The following is a 20,614-nucleotide window of genomic DNA, read 5'->3' on the forward strand; positions in this document are numbered from 1 at the left end:
TGTTTTCGGGCATTTTTGTGTTAATTTCGGGAGCCCGATGAGCATAGTTTTTGTCCTACATTTGAGAACTTTTGTGTAAAGGTTATATGGATCTGGAAATGTCATTTTGTAGGCTGTTATGCTGCTGAAATTTCTATAAAAATGTGCACTTTCAGATTTATTAATAATTGGTGAAGCTGTGAAGCTTTTGGCACAATTTATGGCATACCCGATTTGGGGTTTCTTGAGAAATTTGGAGGATCTTTGTGATATTAGTTGTTTGATCTTAAAGATCTGATTAAAGGTTGGAAATATCATGTAAAATCAGAAAAGGGACATTTCACAATACCCTAGACTCCTTATCTTCCTTACATTCTCACACATGACAACCTTTGCTTTTGACTAGATATCTCTATAAATAAAGAATTTAGATCTTTTTCCCACTTAACCACAATCGTCAATTTTAGGGTTAGGTAGGATACAATGAATCTACCCACATTTCCATTTAGTTCCTTTAGAAACTTCTTCTACAATCTTCCTTGTATTCCCCTAAAAATGGTTTACCTTAAATTTTGTGCCACTAGCTTATCATAGTTATCTTCCAAACACTTCACATAATTCAAGAACATAAATAAGTCAGCTTAGATTCATCAAATCTTTGATTTAACATTGTTTTTTGTCACTCAACATCTATACTGTTCTATCACTTGAACAACACTAGTTCACTCAAAAAACACTAAAGTTTACTGATGCTCGGTACCAACTAAACTTTACTTGGTATATACTAATAATCACTCGGCTTACACTATTTTTCATCTTTTCTCACCACCTCTTGATTTTCACTTGGCTTCTACTAATTTTTGCTTGGCTTGTACTAACTGCTCAGCAAGGCTTGGTAGGCACTTTTCTTACTTGATCTACTTCTAGTCTTAACTTGAGTAATCTTTCATTTGAGACTTTAAGTAGAAAAAAATTACACTATAGTATAAATGTATTACTTGGTCTTAGTGCTTCTTTTACATACCAACTTACTCAACCTTTCTCTAGGTGCTATTGTTATCTCCTCTTTTCAAATCTTCTTCATCAATCAACTAAATGATAGCTTTTAGAACAAAAAGAAATTATCTCACAAGAAGGTAGCAAGTTTGACATCATTGAAAAAATAATGATTATTCCATTATAGGTTCTTCTCTTCAAAAAAATATTATATCAAAAATCTCCCTCTTTGTCATTGATGAAAAACCAATACCAAAAACAATACCAAAAAGAAAATAAATCTTTGAAAATTTCCCCCTCTATCAGTGTAGTATATGTCCTTCCTGTGCGCAGGGTAATGTGAGCTTTGTCAAATTCCTTTTTTGCTCCCTCTTTCTTATATATCCCTCCTTACAACATCTCTACCTCTTTCTGATATTCAAGTATCTATCTCTCTCTACTCTATTCTTACAGGTTATTTCTCCCTCTTACAAGTTATGCCTTTTTTGGACAATTATTTCTCCCTCTTTGACAACAATGCCAAAGACTTATCATCTATGTATGTAAATATAGTAAATTTAGGTTATCCCTCTATCACTTTTTATGTGAAAATAAATCTTCTAATTTAGCTTCTTCATTACTTTAGGCAGCTCCTAAAGTAATATCCACTGCATCAAGTTATAAGATACAACATTTAGCTCAGTTGATGCAGGACACTACTCATGCTTCTTAAGTAGCTTTGGATAGGGTATCATCCCTAGTTTACCTCTAAGATATTGATGTGCATCCTTAGGTAAAACTTTTGTGAATATGTCAACTATCTATTCTTTTGTATTCACATATTGCATTCTCAGTTCTTTTTCTTGAACTAACTCTCTCAAATAATGATACTTAATTACAATGTGCTTAGTCTTTGTGTGCATCACAAAGTTCTTTGGTATGTTGATAGCACTTGTATTATCACAATAAAGTACCACAGGTTCAGTAATTTCCTCCTTCATACCTTTGAGTAGCTATTTGATCCATACCACATTTGTACAATTTACTATTGTAGCCACATATTTAGCTTCAGCAGTAGATTGAGATATGCAATTTTGTTTCTTGCTAGTCCAGGTGACCAATCTCTTTCCTAAGAAAAATGCTCCATCACTTGTGCTCTTTCTATCATCAATGTTTCCAGCTCAATCAACATATCTGTAGGCTCTTACCTCAAATTTTTCATTTTTCTTGTAGTATAGACCATAGTCTTATGTTCCTTTTAGATATCTCACAATTCTCTTAACAACCATCAAATGATTTTCCTTAGGATTTGCAAACAATCTTGCAAGAATCCCAATAGATAATGTAATGTCAGGTATGCTATGTACTACATATTGCAACTTGCCAATCATAGATCTGTACAATGTTTGATTCACATCAACATAATCATCATTCTTTGACAATTTGTGTCATGTCAACATAGGTGTGCTAACTAGTTTTGAATCTTCCAATCTAAAAGTTTTCAATATTTATTTCACATATTTAGACTAAGTGATGTATATACCATATTTCATTTGATATACTTGCAAACCAACAAAGAACTTGATCTCTCAAAACATAGACATCTCAAATTCATTCTTCATTTCATTTTTAAATAATTTACATAATGTATCTTGACCTCCAAATATGATATCATCAACAAAAATTTTAGAAAATAAAATACCTTTACCTCCTTTTGTCTTCAAGTACAGATTGCTCTTATCATTAGTCTTCTCAAAACTAATCTTCACAAGATAATTATGAAGCCTTTTATACCATGCCCTTGGGGCTTGCTTTAAATCATATAAAGCTTTATGTAGTCTACATACCATGTTCTTGTTGTTAGCATCGAAAAATCCTTTTGGTCGTTCTATGTAAACCTCTAATATGCCATTCATAAATGTAGACTTCACATCCATTTGATAAACTTTGAAACCTTTGTATGCAAATTAAGAAAGCAAAGTTCTTACTCCTTCCAATCTTGTAATAGGGTCAAATTTTTTTCCATAGTCTATTCTATCCTCTTGTGCATACCCTTTGTAAACTAATCTTACCTTATTCCTTGTGACTTCACCATTTTCATCTAATTTATTTCTATACACCCACTTGGTCCCAATCACATTCTTGTCCTCTGGTCTAGGATCTAGAGTCCATGTTTTGTTCTTCTCAATCTGATCAATCTCTTCTCTCATGGCTTTACTCTAGTCCTCATTTTCTAAGGCATCTTGCATGCTCAACAAACATGTATCACCTTTTTCATCCTATTTCTTGTCATTGGTCTAGCATCTTTATCTGTAATAATTTGTTCAATAGGGTGATGTCTTTTGAGATACTTTGAAAATCTTGATTCTTCTCTTCTTTCTTCAATAAGTCTATCAACTTTAGAATCACTATGTACTTCTCTATCAGGTAATTCAACATCTCTTTCATGTACACTTATCTTAGAATTGTTAGTATAGTTTTTTATTTTTCCTATTTTGCTAGGTTTTTCCCACACTTTTAATAATCTCGCTTAGGTTAATAAAGCATGTCTTATTAGGTGAATGGTTGTGAGGTGTCACCTTCCTACATGTGAGCAGAATCGAGCATGCAAAGCTACAGCCATGCCCCTCTCCGTTGGCAGTCGCAGATTTGAACGCAGTTTTCAAATGTCTCATTCTTGCTCATACAGACTCTGATTTGGATGATTCTTATTATGAACTTGGCTATTTTTTTGTGCTTTATCCACTAGTGGAGTTGTTTTTTGATTTTCATGCATGAATTCTTCAGAAATTGCAAATTCTCAGCCGTGACTGTGCACAGTTCTCGATTTGGAAACTTCGGAGGATCATAACTTTCTCATACGACCTCGTATCGAGGTGATTCTTTTTTTGAAAGTGCATGATTTTTTGAGTAGATTACAATGGTGCTATTTTTTTCTTGATTATTGTGCCCAAGTTTCACTTTTAGCATATGCTCTTCATGAGGAGGCCTTGTCAGTTTTTCTTCCATAACTTGAGCATACGGACGTATTTTTTTGATCTAAAAAATGCGTCAAAAATCTGGTTTTGAGATGGAGATGATGGTATAGGTTTTTTTGATTTTTGCTACAATTTGGTTGCTTTTTTGGTAGTCAAAGAAAGATGTTCTATTTTGCCTTTCGGGAGCCATATCTCGCTCATTTGGACTCTTTTTTGGGCTCGCTAGATATCGTTGGAAAGATGGTTTTGTGAGTTATTCAGTTACAAAGATCTTTTATCCAGATTCTAGTCTAGGTTATTTCTCCTTCAAATTTTGCACTTTCGCACTCTGATGGATTACTTGGATTCTACAGGTCCTGGAATCTCTTCTTCTATTCTTTTGGCTCACTCTTCTTTCTGACTTCTGAGCATTGTATGCTTCTATTCTGTTGCATTCCTTTTTCTGTAAACACACTGAGATAAAGTACCTGCTTTTGCATATTTGGGATCTTGTACACCTTGTGTTTGTTTGTACTCACACTCAGTTATAAAGTGCCATGGGGGGTCATGATGTTTTGCCATTTTGTGCTCATCCACCTTTGTCAAGTGAATTTTTCTTCCACGAAATTAGCCCATGCAGTGTGTCGGTGACACTGCCCTTTATCCTGTGCTTTTACTTCTATTGCACTATTGGTGTTCTTGATTCTTCTTCTTGCAGATGTTTTTGGCATTGCATTTCAGTGTTCCTGTCACCCCTCTCCCTATTCAGCATTATGGGGGGGTTCACCTGTTGGCTCTATTGCTTCCTTGGTTCGGTTGAGTGATCTACATATTTAATTTTTGTTCCTATGTACTAGGCGGATGCAGTGGCTAGGCACCTATGCATTTCGGTGAGATGGTTCATCTACTATATAGACACTCATTCATTCCTACTTTTGGAGGTCACCTCTTCGATTGATGAGCTCTTCAAACTTTGTCTTCTCTACCTCTTCATGCACTATTTCAGTGGGGGTTCTAGCAGTTTCTTTTGATAGTATTTGCAGCTTCATGCTTCGGAGATGCTTCATGCTCTTTTTTTTGTTCCTCTCTTTGGGACATTTCCTAGATTGGAGGCTTAGTTTCCTTCATCTAGTTCTTTTTCTTGAATTGGGTACCTGATCAGGTCTTGTTGTCGGGACCCATTTTTCTACTTTCATAGCTTTGCTAGGTTAGCATCCACCTAAGCTTCGCTTATGGGGGGGTGTTAGTATAGTTTTTTATTTTTCCTATTTTGCTAGGTTTTTTCTACACTTTTAATAATCTCACTTAGGTTAATAAAGCATGTCTTATTAGGTGAATGGTTGTGAGGTGTCACCTTCCTACATGCGAGCATCCATTAGCTATCTTGGGAAGATACTTTGCTATCTTTAGTCTGATAGATGGTTGCTCCTCATTGGTTGGTGTTGCCACCTCCTCCCTCTTCCTAGCCTATATAAGCATGCTACCTGGCTTGTATTTGGATCTCTTGTTTTTGCATCCTCTTAATGCTATTTTGCTTCCAGCATTTGCATTACTCTCTTGGAGACTAACTTTATGATGCTATTTTGATTTTGTATCATTTGCATTCATAGTTTAGATATTTACTCTTTGCACTAGTTTTCTGGGTTATTAATCTTATCAGATTCTAACAAGAATTAGAATGTGCCTCAGCTTCTATCTACAACTCAACTGCTGACTATAACTTGGTTCCTGAATGCAACTCGACATTCATTGTATGTGACTCAATAATCACTGAAACTCGTTGTTGATTTACAACTTGGTTTACATCATCTTCATCAACAGACATACCTTCATAAAAGTATATAAATAATTTTTACTGTTCATGTTCCTTCATAGGTTTAGCTTCATGTACCTTTGTATATTCATTAAATTTCACATTTGCACTTTCCACAATGTTGTTGGTGTTAGTATTTAAACACTTATAAGCTTTACTTCTTGTGGAATAGCCAAGGAATATACCTTCTTCACTTTTAGCATCTAAATTACCATTCTTGAAATCCTTAAGAATGTAACACTTGCTTCCAAATACCTTGAAATATTTTACATTGGGTGACTATCCATACCATATTTCAAAAGGTGTTGAATGAGTACCTTTCCTGACTTGTACATAATTCAAGGTATAGATTGTTGTAATATAGCCTCTCTCCAGTATTTCAAAGCAAAATTCTTCTCCATCATGAGTGTCCTAGCATAGTCCATTACAGATCTGTTCCTCCTTTCAATAATTCCATTTTGTGGTGGGCTTCTAGGTGCAGAAGTCTGTCTCTTGATTCTGCTACTATTACAGAACACCTCAAACTCATTCGATTAAAATTCTCCACCTCTATCAGATCTTAGAATTTTCTAGTGCAAATTGAGTTATGTAGTGCTTACTGAGTTCATAGTTGATGTGATGTGAGTCTAGTGCTAATTGAGCTACTCAGTGTTAACTTGGTGACTCAGTTTATACTGAGCTCGAAGTGATAGCATTGACCGAGCTATGCAGTGTGAATCAAGTGATTCAGTTTATATGCTAAGTTTCATAGTATTCACTGAGTGATCATTATAGATCAAGTTCAAGGCTACTTGGAAGTGATCAGTATGGACTGATCTTCTACATCTACTGAGTGTATGATGATGCCTAACATTGACAGTGGATGTTGAGTATCATAACCTCACCGAGTTAACCTTTAGAATCTGAGTTTCTACACTTTGGCTGACTTCGTAATATTTGTGTAAACTTGTATTGTGGCCAACTTTGTAATTGTATAATTAGATTGGTATATATGCAATGTATTGTATCACATCCAAAGAATCAAAGAGAAGAAATGTAATCATTAGAGAAGAGTAGAAGAGTGAATTACAAAGGTTATAGTAGTGTAAGGAGCAACAAAGATTTATCTATCACAACAAGGTGATTTGTACACTCAGAGGAATTTCATTTAGCAAACCACGTTTTAAGTCAAAGATCAACTACTACTTCATTCTAATAGGTAGATCAGTTAAACCCTTTAACAAGGTAGACCTAATAATCTTGTGTAGATCTCTTTACCAAGTGCATACTTCATTGTATGTTTGTAAATTCTTTTGCAAGATGGACCAAGCAATCTTTATTGCTCCTAATAGGGCAGATCATTAGAGGTGATCATTGTAGGCCTTAATAGGCCAACTTTATTCTAGAGTACTAAAGCTTGTGGGTATCATCCCCACCATAGTTTTACATTCTATTTGGAAGGTTTTCGAGTCACCAAATTGCATGTCAAAAGTGTTATGTATGCTTTAATGTTTTCAATTTCTCATGCACGTAATTAGATCATAATTCACATAAAGGATTAATTGCTAATTAAGGATAAAGTTTTAAAAGTTACTGATTCACCCCTCCCCTCTCAGTAACTTAGCCTGTCATAATATTTCCAAGATAATGTACTTGTCACCTTTGTAGCTTTGCACATCAATTGGTCCACACAAATTAGTGTGAACAATTTCTAGAATTTCTTTAGAGGTATGATCTTACTTTTAAAACTAGATTTTGTTATCTTGTCTAACTGACATTGTTTGCAAATCATATTGTCAGGTTTCTTCAGTTTAGGAAAACCTCTAACTCTTTTCATGTTATTGATACTCACTAAATTATCAAAGTTAACATGACATAACCTCTTGTTCCATAACCACACATCATCAAATTCTACAACAATACAAGTAGCATCATTCATATCAAGATAAAATAGATTACCTCTAGTCTGATCATCTTTCCCAATTAGTTTCAAATTAGTGTCATAGATCTTTGCTATCTTGTTCTCAAACTCAACTTTGCAACCTGAACTATTTAGTTGTGACACACTCAACAAGTTATAGTTAAGTCCTTCTACATAGTAAGCAATGTCACACATGATCTTTTCTATAAGTTTGATTGATTCTTTTCCTTTTATTAGATAGGGTGCATCATTACCAAACCTTACACTATTTTCATAATAATAATCAAGGGTAATGAACTTACTTTTATCTCTAGTCATGTGATGTGAACACCTAGTATCAATGATCCATCTGTCACTCTTGTTTACATAAGATACTAGTGAAGTTGTCTCATCCTCATTTTTGCAACATATACCACTTCATCATCATAGTTGTCAGATCCATCTTTGGTTTCCTCTTTAGCAATGTAGCAAGACTTCCTGCCTTTGTCTTTGCAATCTTTGTTGTCCTCATCTCTTTTACTTATGTATTTGTCTCCACTTCTATTTTTTTTCTTCTCTGGACATCTAGCAGCGATATAAGCAACCTCATTATAAGTAAAACACATGATAAGTAGCTTACCTTTGAATTTACCTTTGCCTTTGTAAAATCTCCTTGCTAGCAGTGCTTCAAGCTGTTCTACATCCTCCTCATCTATATCATTGTCACTAGAAAAATAGTTGACCTTTTTCTTCTTCTCTTTAGGTTCTTTTAATGATAGTTTAGCTTTAAAAGAAAATTCAACATTTTTATATTTGAAATTATCAAAATTAGAGAGTTCAAAGGCAATGAGTCTACCTAACAATCTTCAAGGGTCAGATCATTACCAGGTATGCACTTTAGTTCTTGTATGACAGAGACTCTAATAGCATAGATGAGCAACATGGTTCTTATTACTTTGCTGATCATGGTCTCATATTCATTCTTACTAGTTGCTCCTCTAATAGCATTAACTACTTCTTTTACTCTGGCATAATATTGAACTATATTCGCATCTTCTTGCATTCTCGTATCATCAAACTTACCTCTTAGACTTTCAGATTTGGCTCTTAGCACATTTCTATCTCCTCCATAGATCTTTTCTATAACATCCCACATCTTCTTATAAGTATTATATTGCTTGATGTCATCAAACTCACTGTAGCATGCAATCTCTAACATCATCTATGTTGGTGTTTTTTAACTATTGAGAAACAAAAGCTCAATACCAAGACAATAATACTCACAAATCTAGGAACTAGCTACTTCCCATTAACAATTATATATGTATATTACTTGGATCCAACTTCAACAAAACCAAGATTGGTTTTCTACTCTTTAGGCTCTGTAGAACCAAGGTGGGTGTACCTAGGGAATGATTCAAATGAATGATGTTGTATGAGATTCCTATTAGTTTCATTTTGATTCTCATCTTCTATCTCTGACTTTCCTTATCCATTCCTTGACATTTTTAGGTGATATACATCCCTCATAAATAGATTTGGTCACAATTCTCCTTAGGTTTACAAATATTTTAAGAAATAGTAGCTATCTAAGATTCTGAAATCAGATGCAAACGAGTGCTGACCAACATTTATAACCTTGCACAATGAAATAAAATTGATTTTTAAAATGAACTTGATGCTGATCTATGACTTTCCTTATGAAAATTAAAATAATCAGATTAGTGCCCTATCCATTGGGGATTTAGAGTCTATTCAATTTCTAGATCTAATTGATTGCATTACAACCAATACTATCAATAGCTCTCACTAGATCTCATACTTACCAACATCCATCCTATTACTTATGGAAATCCCATCAATATCACTAAAGCATTTACTTAATTCATTGAATTAAAAGCAATAATGAATTGACATACAATTTAACATTAATTGCATTCAATTGGACAAGCTTCTGCTTCTACAACTTCAAAATAGCCAGACAAGCTTTAGAGAGAACATAAATGGGGATAGTTCATGTTCTTCATTAACCTTCTTTGAAAATTTTATACAATTGCATAAAACTTAGAATGACTCAAAATAAGGACATCTAAATCCTACTAAACTAGTGTATTCTCTTCAAATTTGCGAAAAAAAACATATCACAAATATACATCAAGAGTATTGGACTGGACAAACTTAATAAAACTAGAAAGTTCAAAAACTTGGACCCTTTCTCTAGCACTGGAATCTCACTTATATAGGGTGAGATGCAATAAGCTTCAGGTTATGAGAAAAGGACAACTATCCCTCTAGACAAAAGAAATTTACATTTTGCCTAACACAAAAGATAAAATTTTGTGTACCAAAAAGGTAATATATCATATTATTCTTTTGGTAGGTCCCATTTCTATTAAATCTTCACATGGTACTGATTTTTTGATTGGTTGCTATTCTGAATCTTTGGTATATGTAGCTACTAGATTGGCCAATGATGAAGTTTGTTCTAGCAATTTCAAATCAATCTCAACTCGAGGGTTTTCACTATTTTTATCATGGACTAATAGAAGTACTTTTTGTAGACACCTAAATTTGATTACACCGCTTTGATAATCCTATTTAGCTATCTCTAAAGGCATCATTAATTAAATTCCTATTTAATTAATCCTTTGCCACCCCCTAGCTGATTAATTTGATTAATCATCTACAATCCTAATTGATAAATCAAATAACCTATCATTTATCAATTAAGTCCTATTCTTCTATCTAATTCCAAAATCCCAAATTTATTAAAATCACTTTAATAAATAAAACTCTCAAATCTAATAGCCCCTAACTTATCCCTAATCTTCTATTTAGCCTAATCCACCCCATCCACCCATACTAACCTAGCTTAGCCACTAACTCACCCACCCTCATGAATGCCATCCACTTGCACATCTCTAACATCCTTAATATAATCCTAACCCAAGCCTAATCCCCCCCTAACCTTGTCACATTCCCTAAGTAAGCTTAAGACTTTCCTAAGCCAAGCAAAGTCAACAATCTCAACTCCCTCCAAAATATCCCAACCATAAGCCTTCAATGCTCTTACAAAGCCATAAATGGCTCTTACATCCTCAACCACCCTCATCAAGCCTTTGACCAATCCTTATCCTATCCTCTCTCATCCATCCTCCTTGTGACAAGTGTCACCTCCCTATTGGTGATAAACAAATACAATCCATGTGCTCCCCTTTAGGTGCATCCTAGCACTCCCTCACTATCTTACCATCTTTGCATCTTAGCCCTCCATCCCTCAAGCCCTTGGCCTATAAATTGTACCCTCTCCCTTCACTAAAATCAATCCACCTTCCATGCAAAGTTATAATGCTATTTTGAGAGCTCATAAACTACCAAAATACCATTATAATGGCAAAATCACTCCATGACTCCATTGTTGAAACCTTGTTTCACTCATCCCATCCATCTATTTGAAGTTTGAGAACTATTATGGAGCATACACCTACATCAAAGGACACATCTACAACATCAAGGAGGCTTTTGGAGTGATCTTGCTTTTTAGTTTGCACTCTCTTATACCTTCTTTTGTCTAAACTTATATGGGAACATAGTTTTATGTTTGCGAATATTTTCCTTGTTGCTAATGTTCTTTGCACACTAAAATCTTGTTCTACATTTTGGCATGCTCGGTGGGACCCTGCATTTGGGTCAATCTAATCATCTTTTTTTTTGTTTGTTTGATAAACTAACAAAACTAACCTTGTTTGCTTGAAATTTTTTATGTTAGGTTTGTTGATCTTGTTGTAGGTACGCAGGTCACTTTTGGAAAATCATGCTCCTGGCCATCTCATCGATTTCCATTTTTAAGACTTCAAAAAATTAGCATTTTTGCAAAACCGCGACCACAGGAACGCAATCCTGCGACTGCGAGAATGCGGCTATTCGTTGGTGGGAACACGAACCCGTGATGGTGAGTTTGCAAGTCATCACAAACAGTTCTACCACATGTTCTAAAACTTGCTCTGCGTCCCCATCGAAAAATCCTCCTGTGAGAACGTGCCTTAGAAATAGCGGGATCGTCATTCCCAGAGTGCCATTTCTTTTCTTAAATCTTCATGGGACTGTAATAAAAATTTGTCAGCAGGATAGTCATTCCCTCTTGTAGGAACATTGTAAGGGCATAAACCTGTGGGATCGCTTTGTCAAAAAGAGCTCTCGAGTTTTTTGCTCATGTTTTAGTTTTTTTTTTAACAGTTTGTTTTGTCATCCCTGCGACCTAGGATCTTTGGGAAATTGTCATCCCTGCGAACAGGGGGGTTTGCGAGATCGAGCACTATTTTGCAGGATCAAGAATACTCTTGCGAGATCGCTAATACGCCTGCGGGATCATGAATTTTTTTGCGAGAATGCGGGTACCTTTCAAAGAACGCATTTTTCTGTATTCTCTCTGCGAAAGCGCTATCAATTTTGTTGGTCGGGTCAAAGTCATTGTCATTTCTCTTTGCAAATTGAGAAAAATGGACTTGTATGCATAACAACCCAACAAATCAAACACTTTATCTTGGTGCTTTAAAATGAATAAAACAAATCTCTCTTTTGCATGCAATTTAGGCAAATTTGATTTTTGAACATTTACACAATTTTTTAAGTTAAAACAAATCAACAAAAATCAAATCAAGTGGTCTTCATTTGAACTCACCACTTTTCTAACCGCCCATCATTCTAACCATTCATTGCAATCTCAGCACCATATATGGGGATGGGTCCACTTGAAAAAAGGTGTTAAGTGTTCCAAACTGATCCTACTTAATTAGCTTTTTGAGAATTCGCCTTAACTTACAAAATTTCTTGACTGACCAAAGATTTAGGTTAGGTCGATCACACTTCAAGCTTTGGCTCTAAAATTGAACAAAGATTAGTTGATGTGGAGGGCCTCTGAGTGCACGCTTGAAACTGAGTTTTACACATCTTTATTTTGAGCTTAAAACAAACTCACACTCAATCTTGAATGCCTTAAAGAAAAATCAATTGATACTTGATGTGGAGAGCCTGTGGGTGCACGAGTTTACTTTTGTTGACCTTAAATCTTCTTGGTGTATTCATTCTTCAATCGATTTTACTTTTGTTAATGTTTCAAGTTGGAATTGAACATTTGCATCTTAAACATCTATGTTTGCAAGGTCTAGATCTGAAAAACTTAAGCGTTAGTTGGAAAAGAATTCTGTCTTTTAGCCCAAGATCATCCAAGTCTTCTCTCCTCTTGTCATCTTTCGAGGCCATCTTGGGTGCATAAGATTAGGATCCAAAATCTTGTTTAAATTTTAGGAGGCCTACTTGGGGATTTCATCACCCCTTGGGATGACCTTAACTCCAGCGTTCCGACAGAGTATAAAGATCGAGAGGTGAATCCAAAGACACCTTTCTTGGGATCAAGATTTTGTCACTCGAGCTAAGCTTCAAGGAACTTTATACCCTTGAGAAGTGAAAGAGGAGAAGTGGGTTACCGCTCCTCTCAGCTGTGTGACATTGTTTTGGTTTCATCTACGGATTTGGGCCTCACATACCTTGGGTATATTGAGGACTCCCTAGCTAAACCAACTGTCAGCCTTGTAGAAAACCATCTAGGATGTTAATGTGTTTTAAGTGACTGCTCAAAACATTTGTAAAACATACACACTCCACGGCACAATTACTATCTTCTGAGAATCACAAACTTCTATCTGGTTGTTTCTATCTATTGCTTGATCTTTTACTTGTTGAATGAATGTTTGCCAAACTTGTTCAATTCTAGCTTAGGGCACACTTAGCGTAGTCAGTGCTTGTTTCAAAAGTTGAACGAGTTGAAGAAAAACAACCAAAATCTCTCTAAGCCAAGCAAATTCAGGAATTTATGTTAGAATAACCCAAACCCAAACATAAGTTTCATAAAGCCAAACTCAAGCCATCTCATGCATACCAAGAAATTACAACTAAGAAAAAGGAAGTAACACCAAGCCCTCGAATTTCCAAACTCCACAAAACAGAAGACAAAGTTGCCGACGAAGCCCTTCAAGATGCCTAGTTAGATCACACTATCAAATTTAGCAAGCATCCAGGAGTTAACCCTGCTTATGCCTTACCAAATAGACATGATTTCTATGATTAGGCCTCCTTGTTCCTCCACATCTTCTTCCATAAGCTCCACTTTAGAGTCATCCTTGTAGGTAAGCCAGCCACCCTTAGTCATCCCCTTAAGAATTTTAGCTCACCCATCTCATTTAGATCTTTGCCTTAGAACCAAACCAATCCCCTCAAACCTAGCTAGCATCCCAAAAGCCTAAACTTCACATCCAAGCCTTCAAAATTGTTGTCACCTTGCCAAAGTCTGCCATTCCTACCATCTTGCAAATCTACCAATCTCACCAAGGTTATCCCTTTGATAGAGCTTTGTCTAGGGTAATCTAGCTTTGTCACTTGTTATCCCTCATCACTTTGAGCTAAAGGTTGGGATCCACAAGTGGTCAATCTCGTGTTTTTCTTAAAGGATCATCAGTCTATCCTTAAGTTGACACAATCACCACCAAGCTTGCACATAGGAAAGTAGACCTTTCATGATTTGGTGACATATCTTTGAAGTTAGAATCCCCAACCCAATCCTCCTTAGATTTTTCATATAGCTTTGCCTCAACCCAGGAAATCATTTGCATAGAAAAGCCTTCCCCCTTTGCATCCAGCAGTATTGTTGCATCTCATCCCTAGGAACATTTTCATGCCACCCGTCACTCGCTTAGCCAAGAAGAAGAATGAAACAATGGAGCCCTATCATTTGGATCAAACAACATCACTCCCCTTGAGCACTCAACCATCCTTCAGCCCAAAGAACACTATACCATCACCTACTCACATTGAAGCTTTCATGAACCAACCAAGAAATTTAGTATTGGTGAACGCCATTATAGACAAGAACAAAGAAACAATCATGGCTAACTTTCAAAGGGACAATATAGAAGCCTTCGACTTTGGAAGACCTCCTCCCTTATCAGATCCATCTCACCCGTTGTTTGGACAACTACCACTGCCAATAGGCTCTTATGATTTAGATTATCCTCAATATGTGCCAAAAGAAGAGCCTCAAGCCAATCCTTATGATCCACCAGACCCAAACATACCAGCCTCCACTCAAGTTGAAATCTCCCTTTCGCAAGCCAATCCAGCCACCACCACTCCACCATTGGTCCATACCAATCCATCCCAAACCCCCTTCACCCAAAACACCTCATCATTCACTCCCTTCACTATTGCTGTTGTTGCTCTCCAACCCAGCCTTCCAAATCCACCCATCTCCCAAATCAGTGCTAGCATCTTTAGCTAACCTCAGAAATATACAACCGAGATGCCACCCATGGGGCCAAGTAATCAACCTTTCATCACCCCCATCTTGTTTACCTCAGCTCAGAACACAATTCCATCATTTCCAATAGGTCCTTGGAGCTCAGTGCCATCAACCACAAATCCACAAGCTACTACCCTTACTCCATAAAGCTATCAAACCCCACAAGCTACTACCAATGTTTTGCCAAGCTCTCAAGTGACCCAAGCTCCTGCCACCACTCTACCAAGCTTTAAAATCCAACCACCAAGCTATCAAACCTCGTTAGTTCCATTCCCAAGCTTTCAATTCCCACCACCTCCACCACCAACTAATCCATTACCTCCTATTACTAACTATTTTTCTATTCCACTTCTAGGAGGAAATCCACCACCACCAACCACCAATTACTTGGCCTCCTTTTCCATGATACCCTCCCAAATGGGGGCACAACCCACATATATTGGTCAAACTCCTCAAATCCCAAGTCAAGTTCCACAAGCTCCCCGATCCTTTCTCCAAGCTTCATAACCATCTTATATTGTACCTCCACAAAGCAATTCATTTATCCCACAACCAGCCTATGTCCGTCAATCCCTATCCCAAATCCCATATCAGCAGCAAGCCTCGCAACACATGTAGCAATATGTGCCTCCTCCACCTTAGCAACCCATCATCCACCATTTAGTTTCCTAAGCCATGTACAATCCTTACCAGCCCATACCTCAAAGCCATTCATGTTCCATTGCCCCATCTAGCACATACCTACCTCAGGGCACTCTTACATTGGGTGCACCCTAGCCATCACCCATTAATTTAGAATGGGAAGCCATGAAGACAACTTTGAAGAACATCCAGGAGGGAAATGATCCAAAAATCTTCAAGTTTGAAAATGTGTGTCCTTACCCATTTGACAGAGCCATTGCCATGACACCATTTGCCAAACACTTTGAGATACCCAAGTTTGACAAATTCAGAGGAAAAGGAGACCCTATCACACATATCAAAGAATTTTACATGCATTGCCAAGAAGTGGCATACGGTGACATCTTCCTCTTGCGTCTCTTTCCCAAAAGCTTGGCTGAACCAGCTCTTGAATGGTTTTATAGAATCCCATATGGCACAATTAAAAACTTTACTGAATTGTCTGAGGCATTTGTAGCCCAATATGCCCATCTTGTTGAAACAAAGCTCTCAGTAGTTGATCTTGTCCACACTAAGCTAAAAGGTGGAGAAAGCCTTCCTGAATATATGCAAAGATGGAAAACCCTTACCACCCGCATATCTTGCACCTTGCCAGAACGCCATTTAGTGAAAATGTTTATTGATAATGCCCATCCCAGCTTGGCTCACCACATGACCATGAACTGTTTGCAGACCTACAAAAATATCAAAGAAAAATGAATGATCCTTGAGCAAGGACTCATTAAAGATGGTGTGGTCAAGATTTAAAAGGAAGCCAACCAAAATCAATCACATTCCAATGACAAGTCTAGGTATTGGAACAAAAACAAGCATGTTGCAACAGACGACATCACTAACACCAGACATGTGAATATTGTTGGTCCTTCCCAAAATTAGTCCAATCCACCTTATCAACCAAACAATCAAAAAAATATCAACTACCAACACTAGAATCACCAAAGCTATCAAGGCCACAATCTAAGACCCAACTTTCAAGGGTCTAGCAATCAAGCTAATGCCATCAATGTAGCTGCAGGACCAAAGCCTAAGTTCCAACCTGCACCTAGAAACTATACACCCCTTGGTGAGCCATTGGATGTCATTTTTTGAGAAATTGACTAAGGAAAACCTCATCAAATTTCCTCCTACCCAGCAAATTGACCCAGGCCAATCCAAAGTTGCATGGTACAAAGATAATGAGTACTGCAAATTTCATAGGGTAAAAGGTCACACCACCCTCAGATGCATGAAACTTAAAGATTATGTGCAGGACCTCATTGATTGGAAAGAAATTACCATTGGTGCCCAAACCTCTCCCAATGCAGGCTTACAGATCTATTAAAATGCTTTTCCTCCTCACAACCACCAAAATCCTGGAAAAGCACTGATCCAAACCAACAACAACAATACCAACAACTACCAACCAAACCAACAAAATTGGAAGAACAATGACCACACTTCATCCTACATAGACTATGGTAGCCTCATCGGTTGTATATCTAAAAAATAGCCTCCTATCAATGTTATCAATATCCAAGGCCCAAACAATGAGTGTACATTCACCACTAGAAGAGCACGATTAAACATTGCAACCCCATCAGTCCTGTCAGCACTATCAACCCTAGCAGTATCATCAACTCCATCCAAAAGCTAATACAATATCTTGGAACACCTCAGGAACATGCTAGCCCAAATCTCCATTTTAGACCTTCTCTGCACTAGTCCTATGTACAAAAACATCCTTGATAGTGCTGTCATAGAATCTCGTGTCCCTTCAGATATCAATGCTACTGATTTTCATAATCTTGTTGGACACCTATCCTCCTCATGTGCCCTATCATTCAAACCCACTGACATACCTATGGTCGAGCCAGATCACACCCTTCCACTTTGCATAGCCATCATGGTATCCAATTTTTCCATAAAAAGAGTAATGATAGATAATGGATCAGTGAGGTTATCACCATCAAAGCTTACAACAACTTGGAAAGAGCCACATAAGGAACTATTTTTCTGCCAATCAAGGTTGGGCCAGTCATCCAAGAAACACTCTGCCATGTTATTGATCTAAACCTACCATTTAACATCCTCCTTGGTCGCCCATGGATTTATGCCATGAAAGCTATTCCGTCCACTTAACATCAGTGCATCAAATTTTTGCATCAAGGCATTGAGGTAACTATCCATGCCGATCTAGAACCCTTTGCTTACTGCAATGCGGTTGAAGCTTCATATAAAAAGCATTGCCCTGGAATTGATATCGACATAGCCATCGCCAACTCACCCCATGCTTGTAATGACCCAGAAACCATCCTTGCCTCCACCCTATCTACTGTGAAGATCAGTAACAAAGGCTGTGGAGAGTATAGTCTATTAGATGCATTTGCTATCCGAGCACTCCCACTTGATTCACACACCCATGGATGACTGACATATCACAAAGCTAAGGAGATTCCACCTCCTTCATACAAACAGTTTGGCCTAACAACCTTTGTATCCTCGAAAGTCCCTCTTCATGAGGAGCTCACTCTAGATATCAACAATTGGTTACATAAGGATGCACCTCCAAGAAATCAAGCATGCCTTGATCACTTTAGCCAGAAGTATCCCCAAGAACATAAGCTCATCACTAACAAATGGAACTATCAAGGTGGTGGTCTAGGACCAGAGGAAAGATGCATGTAGTGCCCCATTGAAGCACATAAGTGGGAAACGAAGTCAGGTCTTGGCTTTGGCATACCCACAATAAGGGGCACCAATATGGATGGTCACGCTTTTTTGAACATTCACCGTGACCTTGTCAAAATCAAAGACATTCCTAATGAAGTTGAAAAGAAAGCCTACGATGATATCCCAGACCAAATCTCCCTGGGAGACTCTTTTCTCCAAGAACTATCCATCCATTTCATTGACCTACCACTCGCCCATCTACAAATCATAGATTGGGACCAACCAAGCGTCATACACATTGATGAATTCACATCAGAGGAAGCACTTCTGAGATTCATGGGAGCCAAAACTCCTCAGAAGAAAACAAAGCCAGATTCTGCCTATATCTATAAGCTCGATCCCAAGGGGTATTTTGGAGAAAATCCCCAACCTAGTTTCGATACACCCAAAACTGGAACTAATGTGAATCAAGGACTAGCTAAAGTAGTGAAGAGGGCCCCTCAGCAAGAAAATCTAGAGTCACAAGTAGAACATGAGGATTTAGCATTACCTCCTCAAGATAATCGACCAGAGGTGTCTTCTATTCTAATTGAGGATACTAGAGAAGTCAACATTAGTTCTTCAGAGATCCCCAGACTTGTTCACATTGATGCATCCCTATCACAAGACCAAGCTGACCTCCTCTTTGAGATCTAAAGAGAGAACATTGGCCGATTTGCATGGTCATATCAGGACATGCCAGGACTTGATCAAAAGCTTGTAGTGCATCATCTTGTAGTTGATCCAAAGATCAAGCTTGTTAGACAAAAGCTTAGAAAAATGCACCCCAAGGTGGCATTACTGGTCAAAGCTAAATTAGAAAGAATGTTAGCTGCTAAGGTTATCTGACCTATCAACTACTCAGAGTGGATCTCCAACATGGTCCCCATCACTAAGCCTTCCGGTGATATCATAATCTACACTGATTTTAGAGATCTTAAGAAAGCTTGTCCAAAAGATGATTTTCCCTTACCCAACATAGATATGATTGTAGACCTTATAGCTGGACATGAAATTTCATCCCTCATGGATGAATTTTTTGGGTATAATCAAATCAAGATTGTAGAAGAGGATCAACATGAGACAACATTCACTACCCCTTGGGGAACCTTTTGCTACAACATGATGCCTTTTGGCTTAAAGAATGCTGGGACTACCTATCAAAGAGCTATGACAACCATTTTCCATGATCTTATCCATAGAATTTTGGAGGATTATGTGGATGATATCTTGGTTAAATCTCACATCTTCATGGATCATCTTGCTGACCTGGAGAAAGTCTTTGATAGGTTAGCCAAATATCATCTCATACTAAATCCCAAGAAATGTGTCTTTGGGGTCACATCTGGCAAGCTTCTAGGCTTTATAGTTTCTAAACAAGTTATAGAGATCGACCTCAAGAAGGTCAAGGCTATCTTAGACATGCCTCCTCCCCAGACACTGTGACAACTTTTCACTCTTCAGGGAAAGCTTCAATCCATTCGACAGTTCATCTCCCAGCTTGCAGATAAGTGTATGCCATTTGCACATTTACTAAAGAAGGATGAAAAATTCAAGTGGGATCCTTTATGTCAACATAGCTTTGATCATCTCAAGTAGTATCTCATCAATCCTCCTATCTTGGTTCCACCAGTTCCTGGTCATCCCTTGATCTTGTAGATATCAGTAATGCCTACTGCTGTAGGGGCACTTATAGCACAACTTCTAGTTGGTTATGAACTCAATTACATGCCTATGGAAAAAGCTTGTTTGGCAGTTGTTTTCTCAACTCAAAAGCTTCGCCACTACATGCTAAGTCATACCATCCAACTAGTCTCCAAGATTGACCCTCTCAAGTATATGCTCTCCAGAACAAAACTTACAGGCTGTTTGGCCAAATGGGTTATGCTCCTTAGCAAATTTGACATCCAATATGTGGACAAAAAGGCAATCAAAGGGCAAGCTATAGCAGGTCACCTAGCTGATGCACCTCTAGTAGATACATATCCTTTGATCATAAAATTTCCAAGTGAGCATATTTGTCTAATTGAAGAACAGTCCCCATGGAAACTTTATTTTGATGGCTCATATACATCTCATGGATCAGGGGTAGAAATATTGTTGGTCACACCTCAAGGAGATTACATTCCAAAAGCCTTCAAGCTACAATTCCCTAGCACCAACAATATAGTTGAATATGCGGCTCTCATAGCAAGATTAAAGATATCTGTAGAATGGAACATCACTGAGTTAAAAATCTTTGGCGATTCTCATCTCATCATCAAGGAAGCCCTAAATGAATATCAAAC

Source organism: Cupressus sempervirens, chromosome 4 (assembly GCF_028749045.1).
Source record: "Cupressus sempervirens isolate cs-2001-9-10 chromosome 4, ASM2874904v1, whole genome shotgun sequence".
Taxonomy (NCBI): domain Eukaryota; kingdom Viridiplantae; phylum Streptophyta; class Pinopsida; order Cupressales; family Cupressaceae; genus Cupressus; species Cupressus sempervirens.